An 8,984-nucleotide genomic window follows, 5' to 3' on the forward strand; every position below is an offset into this window, starting at 1 on the left:
CTTGCAAATCAAGATATGGGAGATGAGTTTTGGTGTTACAGATTTCTTAGTAGCAAATGGTGATTTTGAATGTGTTGGTTTTGTGATTCCACTGTTATTCTTCATTTGCTTATAGAAACCCTTCATATCTGCTTTTGAAACCGTCCAAAAATTACAGCAGAGATTTAGTTTATAAATTCAAATTTTGAAGGCATTCCCCATGAACAAGGTGCTAATTGGTATTACACACACACACACACTTATCCGAAAAAATATATATTGCAGCTTTGGGCTTTACTAAAGGCTTTTTGAGCTCGGTTTGTTGTTTTGGCCTTTTAGCCCACTAAACAGAAATGAGGAGAAGTGCACACATACCTGATTTCGACGTTGTCATTTAATCTGTGTCTGCTTTTTAATTTTTCATTCCACGTGTATCCACTTCGAATATACGGTGTTGAAGTTAATCTGAACAAAGTCTAACTTCAAACACAATATTTAAATTTTTATATGGTTGAAGTTCAGGCACATATGACTATAATACAGTCATTTTTAAACAGAACATTAGCCATATGTAAGTGGCTGATCAAGTATGATCATTGTTTTCCCACTTCAGTCATTTTCCTGAACTTTATATATACACACACACACACACTAATTTGTTTGATTTTTTTCTAGCCCTATGAAATGTTGTTACCAGTGGTTCATTAAGACATGGGAGATGAGTTTTGGTGTTACAGATTTCTTAGTAGCAAATGGTGATTTTATAATAAAATTTTATTGTTTGTTAGAAACCCTTCATGTCTGCTTTTAATAACTTGTAATTTCAAAATTAAAATTCTTAACAACGTGCTAATTAGAAATTAGTTTATATGCTAATAAAATTGGGTAAATAATAAAAAGGCTTTAAAAAATAAGTAGGTCGAGTTTGTTGTTTTGGTAGTGGGTGGTTTAGCCCACTAAACAGAAATGGCGGGGTGGTGGTGAGGGGTAATGGGTGGTGGATACCTGATGGGTGGTTGTGGGATAATCTGGGGGTGGGTTTTAGGACGGGGGTGGGGTGGATGGTGTATCCGGAGCGGGGGTGAGTGGTACGGTGGGGGTGGGTGGGGTGGATGCAGTTTTTGGAAATATGTAATCGTAATGTTAAAAAGTTTTATGGTTACAAAAAATTGAGACTTTTATGACTATATAACCATCATTTTTAAACACCATATCACATAATTTTAAGAATAATAAAAACAAACATGATTTTGTACAATACCTTACATTAATGAACCATGGGAAACCACCATCCAAACAGGGGTAAGCCAGCATGTATGAAAATGAATATATGTAAAAAAATCTTTTAAAGAGTGGATACAAATTACATGGTGGTGTCAAAAAAGGCTGCCCGTGAAATTTTTGCACAGAATTGTGTCAGATTTGACTGGTTTATATACTTTTCTAGGGGTCACTTGGTTGATTGTTTGGCATAACAACTCTCAGCATTAAGTTGATATAACACACTAGAATAGTTTATTGGTTGCATAAGGAAAATAATTATTGATTTAATGTAGTATTAGATCGACAATATCAAATAATAACCGCATACAAATTTTACTACTACATTGGTAATTGCTATAAATGAAACGTCGACATATTATCCTAAATGGATAATTTAGTGGCTCCTGTATCGTGATCTTGAATCACCATGACATTGGATATTGCTCTTGCAATTGGTCATTCCTAGTATTTATGTTAGCTATATTAAAAATGGAGTTAATTCCGTGGATGGTCATCCAAGTTTAGGGAATTTCATATAAAAATCACTTTTGTTTCATTTAGGACAATAAGATCACTCAAATGTCACTATTTTCCTCAAAAAGTACCTAAACACCTTAAAAGCCTCCTTCTCTCCTAGTTGGCATTCCATGTCACTAAAGACCCATTTTTTTATATTTTATAATAGACATATATAACTCATCCAACTCATTTAACTAAATTCATATTTTATAACCAATTAAATATGCCATGGTTAGCGGCAAAAGAATCAAACCATATTTTCTATTAACCACTTTTTTTTAAATCAATTTTTTTTAATCACGATTCAAATATATTATCTTTCAATTTAAATTAAAATTCAAGTGATTTAATCTTTATATTCAAATTCAAGATTTTTCAAATAGCATATTTTTTTCTACATTAAACAACATATATTCTTTCCACATTAAAATAGAACTACACAGATAATACAAAAATTATATTTGTATCGGGCTAAATTCTAAAAAAACTAATTAAATCATATATTTAAAAAAATAAAGTTATTGTAAAATTTTCCTCTTTATTTTTAGTTATTTGTTCTTATATATTTAGCGTGTAATTTTTGGCATATCCATATCCATATCATTGAGGTCTTTTTATTTCTCATGCAAAAGAAATAGAATTTTCACTACTATAATACTTTATTTAATAAAATTATATTATTACTCTTATTTTTTATTTCATGTTATGATATCGATATTCCAACTTGTCATGTTAATATCTATCAATATATTAAACTAAAGCTCTAAAGTAACTCAAATTCATTTTTTTTAGTTTTTAAAACTTATCTACAGATTTCAAAAATTTATCTTTTAATTCTAAATCATTTAGATTGCATGATAGTTTGTTCCTTTGCCGCTTTTTAACCGGGTCATATTTGATTGGATATAAACTATGAACTTGATTAAATGAGTTTGATGAGTTAACTATGTTTATTAGTAAAATAAATAAAAAATTAAAAAAAATGAGGCTTTAGTGACATGACATAATAACTGGACAAATTTTACTCTACATTGAGATGTTTATGCTTAAATGAATAACTTTATTATCCTAAACAAAACAAAAGTGCTCCTGTATCGTGATCTCGAAACCATGACATTGGAACAAAAGTGACCATACAAGGAATTAACTCATTAAAAATGTATAATATTGATTGGTAACTTACAGAATATGGTAAATGACCTATATCAATAATAGGTAAAAGTAATACTGATGTTGTACATATCTCGAGTAAAAAAAAGTGAAATCTAGATGCAAGTGATGAAACAAAGTTTCTTGTTATACAATTCATGGGGGTTGAACACTAATGTAGATGCAAGTAATGAAACGAAGTTTCTTGTGTGTAGAATGTACTCCAATATATTTGCATAAATTTTTAGAGCACATCGATCAGGTTAAGTTGACCTACAATTAGAAGTAACTTTTTATTTCAATTCAAATACGATAAATCTAATATCATAATTTAAGTCCATAACGCATATTATCAGCATTGAACTTAGGCCCCCATAAGTTTATCTTTTGGGCGCTATTCCAGTATGTGATGCTCATGATGGAGGGCAGATAAAAAAGAAGGACGATTGACAGGCTTTTAGTTAGGTTGACAACAGGGACGGCTCAACATAATTGGAGGCCTAAGCGAAACTTTAATTAGAGGTCTAAAACCTAAATAAACTTCATATACTTATATTTTATTCAAAATTTATTTTTCTAACTTTTTTAGATGCTAAATTATTATTTATAAGTAAGTTTTTTATAGTCGGTTTCTTCGAATAATTTTCTTTTTCAATTATTAATTTTAGGTAAAATTTTATAAAGTTGAATGTTGAAAAACATCCTTCTACTGAGGCAAATACGTAAAATTGTTAACATAATTCTATAAGAGTTGACAAATTTTAGATAAAAATAATAGAGACAGAACAATAGAATCTGATTCAAGAAATTGATAACTTCGTATACCCTACTTTAATATGCTTGTTGTCATGCCTGAAAACCTAAGAAGAAACAAAAAAAGAGTTTGCAATTCACTTTGTTCAACACTTTCGACTATTGACTCTTATTTTTGACAGAGAATTACTCTAACTTGTTAGAAATTTTAAGAAAGAGAGTACAAAAGGAGTTAAAGATATCATAAAATAATGTGAGTGTTAACTAATAGAATGTATGAAGGCAAAACAATGTTTTATTGATTTCATCTATTTAAAAAAGATTAAAGCAAATAAATGGAGTATAAATTTTACCAAAAAAAGTTACTATTTTTTATCATAAATAATCAATTTTCTTTAAAGCAAAATTAACACATAATTTACTCTTGCTAAAATTTGGGGTCCCCCAAAATTAGGGGCCTATGGCATATGCTTTAGTTGCCTCGTTATAGAGCCGGCACTGATTGACAAAACAAACTTTTGGGGTCTAGGTTCAGGATGTCATATTTTATTTCTTTCAAATTGATGAAGTTTTTCTTGCACAACAACGATCCTATCATCAATACTAAGAAGAGCCTCTTTTATATTTTTAGGCTCAATTGTCGGTAGAAAAAGATAGACAAATTTATCATCAGCCTCTTTTATATTTTGCGGCTCAATTGTCGGCAGAAAAAAATAGACATGTTTATCATCAATCTCAATCATATCTCCCTCACTGTAGCTTCAATATCCCTGGAATACACTGTGATCGAACAGTACTTTGCAAGATAACGTTAGAAGTTTCTCACATTTTGCTCAGATATTTGTCTCTTCCTTTCTCTTTGTTCTCTTTCCTTCATTTTCTTCTTCTTACAAAGTTGTCAATATGATCTTGCTCATCGTGGAAGCTTGAGATCCTAAAATTTATTTTTTGGGAAGGTCAAAGTATGAAAAAAAAAACAGCTAAGTTTTTAATGTTAAATGACTGCGAACATCTATGTATCTTTGGTTGGTAAAAAAACGTCTATATAAAATATTATTAATCTTGATTTATAAACAAAAATCAAAAAAAATTAATATGGCAAGTTTAGTAACTTTTTTTTTATTGGGGTATTTTGGTTTTGATTTTTTATTGAGTCATTTTTTAGGACCCCAAATGTTAGTGAAACGTAGAAAGATAAATCTTTTAGATAGACCAAGATCCTAGCCGAATAATAATGAAAAGCAGAAAGAATTAATTAAAAAGAATAAAAGGTGCACCGTCAAAAAATCTATATGTGTTTTCAATATTCTTTGATTCTCAACTTAAAAAAAAAAAAAAAGAAATTTATTCAATTATAAAAAAAAAAAAAATAAAATTAAGAAGAAGAAAATGAATAAAAGAGAGCAAAAAGCGAGCAAGGAAGAGTGACAAATTTTGTGCGTGAAAGGCAAACTATCATTTTTTTTGGTCCTTTCACGCACTAAATTACTATTTATGTTTTTTTTTTTTTTTTTTTTGAGTTTGGTTTTTTTTTTTTGTCTCTACAAAATGGTTCTGGAATACACTGTGATCGAACAGTACTTTGCAAGATAACGTTAGAAGTTTCTCACAACAAAGTTGTCAATATGATCTTGCTCATCGTGGAAGCTTGAGATCCTTTTATTTTTTGGGAAGGTCTTTAATGTTAGCTGCGTCTTATCTTGGTTGGTAAACAAACGTCATATTAATGATTTAAACAAATCATTAATATGGCAAGTTTAGTAAGTTTGAGGTCTTTAATGGTAGTTCCTCTTTTAGATTAAGATGGAAAGAGTAGAATGAAATTTAAATATTTCAATTGCTTGCTCTTCATTTAATTGCTTTTATTTTAATTATGATACACTTAAATTTAGAATGAAATTTAAATTGTTCAATTGCTTGCTCTTCATTTAATTGCTTATTTTAATTATGATAGTTCAGATAAAAAACGCAGGAGCCTTACTCCCGCCTTTTAAACAAGGCAATATCCGTACTTGTCATATCGTCTTTTCTTGAATTTTCATAGAATTTTAAGCCTAGCCGGTAACATCGGAAACTCATCACTTTCTTTAATTTGGAGTAATCAAAATTATTGCTTTTAGAACAAACAAATTCTTGTGGGACCATATCTTAACCACGCTATAATCTGATAAGTAGGGATAATGAATTCTACGCTGCTATAAATGACTCATTACCTATGCACAGAAAGACTCACAAGATCTCAAAAGATGGAAGTGGCTAAAGTTCTTCACATGAATGGAGGTATTGGAGACACTAGCTATGCAAACAATTCTCTGCTTCAGGTATCATCACATACAGCAATTTTTATTCCCTTAGGGAGTTATAAACTTGCATGAATTATAAATTAAAGCTCCTTATGAATACTTCTCGTAAATAATATATTTCTATTACAAACTTCAACTAAAATAAGAACACTAACTTTTTGCGTACTTGAATTACGTACGTATGTTGCATTATATACAGCAAAAGGCGATTCTCATGACAAAACCAATAACAGATGAAGCCATATCAGCATTGTACCACAGCCTTTCCCCGAAAACTATATGCATTGCGGACTTAGGTTGTTCCTCTGGAACCAACACTTTATTGGCAGTCTCCCAACTTATCAAAACAATTCATGATGAATGCAAAAGCAATGGCCAACAGTGACCGGCATTTCATGTTTTCTTGAATGATCTTCCCAGCAATGATTTCAATACCATTTTCCGATCGTTGTCGGCATTCCATGAAGATCTGAAGAAACAGAATGTGGGAGGAGATGGATTTGATCCTCCTAACTGCTTTCTGACAGGAGTTGCTGGTTCATTCTATACTAGACTTTTTCCTTTCAAAAGTCTGCATTTTGTCTACTCCTCTTACAGTCTCCACTGGCTTTCTCAAGTACGTTTCATATATATATATATATATATATATATATATATATATATATATATATATATATATATATATATATATATATATATATATATATATATATATATAGTGTTTTACTATTAGTATAAATTTATTTCACTTGGAACCATTGTTTTCAGAGGCGTTTTCTGGGCGAGGCGCACCAAAAACGCTCCGGGACGCAAATGAAAGGCGTAGATCCATAGGGCGTACGCCCTAGAATTTGGGCGTAAGCTCCGGGTGCAAACGTGTAAGCCCCGGGCTTAAAGGCGTTCGGCCCGGGCATTAATTTAATTTTTATTGCTTTAAAAGTATTTTTGCTATAGATTATGATTTTTATTATTGTTGTAATGATATTTATACTTTATATTATCATGTTTTCATGTTGTAGTGATATTTCTTAAAATATATTATAAAGAAAGCAATTCTCATAGAAAATAACACTGCCATAAATAGTTTTTTTTAGATGGTTATGTCTGAAATTGATATGATAGAGATTTCATAGCACTATGTTCCTGAAGCAAGTTGATCAATTTTTTTGGCATTGCTCTTATGCTTTTTGCCCTTCTCCTTCTTTGAATATATAAATAAAAGTCAGTGCAAATATTAGTTGAGGGTGGGAAGGACTAATAGATTTGGAGATTGATGATGAAGTGAAAGAAGATTTCATTTTAAAGATTATCTAGGCTATTATCATTTTTTGTGTTGTGACCTTTGTCAAATAATAATTATAATAATTAGTTTTATATTATTGATGATTTATTTGAATTTATTTGCAGAATTTTAATGAAAACCTTACATTTGCTTATTTTTTAGTAATAAAATCATAAAATTGAAGATACATGAGACATACGACCCGTAGATCCATGAGACTTATGCACCGTGTCTCGGGGCTTATGCCTCGCCCCGTGCTGCGTAAAACGCCTCGCCTTTTAAAACAATGCTTGGAACTTGAAATTACACTATTCATTATACTTGCTCATGTATTTTTTCAAATGTTTTTCGGTTGACGGGAAGAGGTTTTACATGTAATATATTATATGTTCCAATGTTTATTAATTATTAATTAATTGTATAGGTGCCTGATGGAACAGAGAATAACAAGGGAAATATTTACTTGACAAGTACAAGCCCAGCAAGTGTTCTTAAAGGGTATTATAAGCAATATGAGAGAGATTTTGCAACATTTTTAAAGTACCGCTCGGAGGAATTGGTGAAAGGTGGGCGTATGGTATTGACCATGTTGGGAAGAAAGAATCAAGATAACTATAGCAAAGGGTGTTCCTACGAGTGGGAACTTCTTGCCACAACCCTCAAACTTCTAGTTACACAAGTAAACCTCCTCTTCTGAAAAAGAAAGACTTAATGGTCAAAAATACATCTGAACTATATTTTTTCGCGAGTTTCACAACCTAATTATCACTAGTTTCCTTTTTATACCTGAACAATCACAATATATGTATTAATATACACCTCGAAGCTAACTAAGCCAACTATCGATTGTTCCCTTGTGATAGTTGAGGTGTGAAAACTCGCAAAAATAATGATAATTCAGGTGTTTTATTTTGACCGTTATCTCAAAACCAAACTTTTACTTATGTATCATAAGTCAGCGCCAATTATATGATATTATTATGTGTACATTCAAATGAAACGGGTCAATCTACCCATTAAAACATGAAAAGTATTGAAAGTTAAAAATAAAAGAAGAAAAGTTAAATACTAAGTAATTCTATTTATTATAAACGGTTATTATATTTTTAGGTGATCTATAGTGTAAATTTCTTTTACTTTATTAATATATACATATAGAATTTAACATCACACCCCTCGGGGTGCGGGCTCTTATCCAGACCTGCTAACACAGGATGCTTTGTGGCTGCTCTTTTTTTATATAGAATTTAAAATCGTAAATAAAATAATGGATGCAGGGATCAATAGAAGAAGAGAAAGTGAATTCGTTCAATATTCCCGCATACAACCCATCTCCTACAGAAGTGAAATATATAGTTGAGAAAGAGGGATCTTTTACCATTAATTGCTTGGAAACTTCAGAAGTCCAAAGGAATTCAACTGATGATGAGAAGTACAATATGGCACGAAGCTTTAGATCTGTGGCTGAACCTTTGTTTGTTAGCCGTTTTGGTGATGAATTGAATATGGATCAAGTGTTCCACAAATACAATGAAATTATTTCCAACGATTGCATGGCTAAAGAGAAAATTATGTTCGTAAATGTCATTGTGTCCTTGACCAAAACAAACTAGCCATGGCATGCAATTCATGCCACGAACCCTTTGTTATTTCGTACTTTTTAAGTTACAGATCAGTTGCCATGTAATATTCTTATATCTTCTTAGATACCAATGATAATGTAATATTCTCATTGA

General features: G+C 30.9%; 1 pseudogene; it reads left to right on the forward strand.

Moving 5' to 3' along the window:
- Positions 1 to 5,837: 5,837 nt before the first annotated feature.
- Positions 5,838 to 8,984, forward strand: LOC132068272 (S-adenosyl-L-methionine:benzoic acid/salicylic acid carboxyl methyltransferase 2-like; annotated as a pseudogene).

This window comes from Lycium ferocissimum, chromosome 8 (assembly GCF_029784015.1).
Source record: "Lycium ferocissimum isolate CSIRO_LF1 chromosome 8, AGI_CSIRO_Lferr_CH_V1, whole genome shotgun sequence".
In the NCBI taxonomy this organism is placed as follows: domain Eukaryota; kingdom Viridiplantae; phylum Streptophyta; class Magnoliopsida; order Solanales; family Solanaceae; genus Lycium; species Lycium ferocissimum.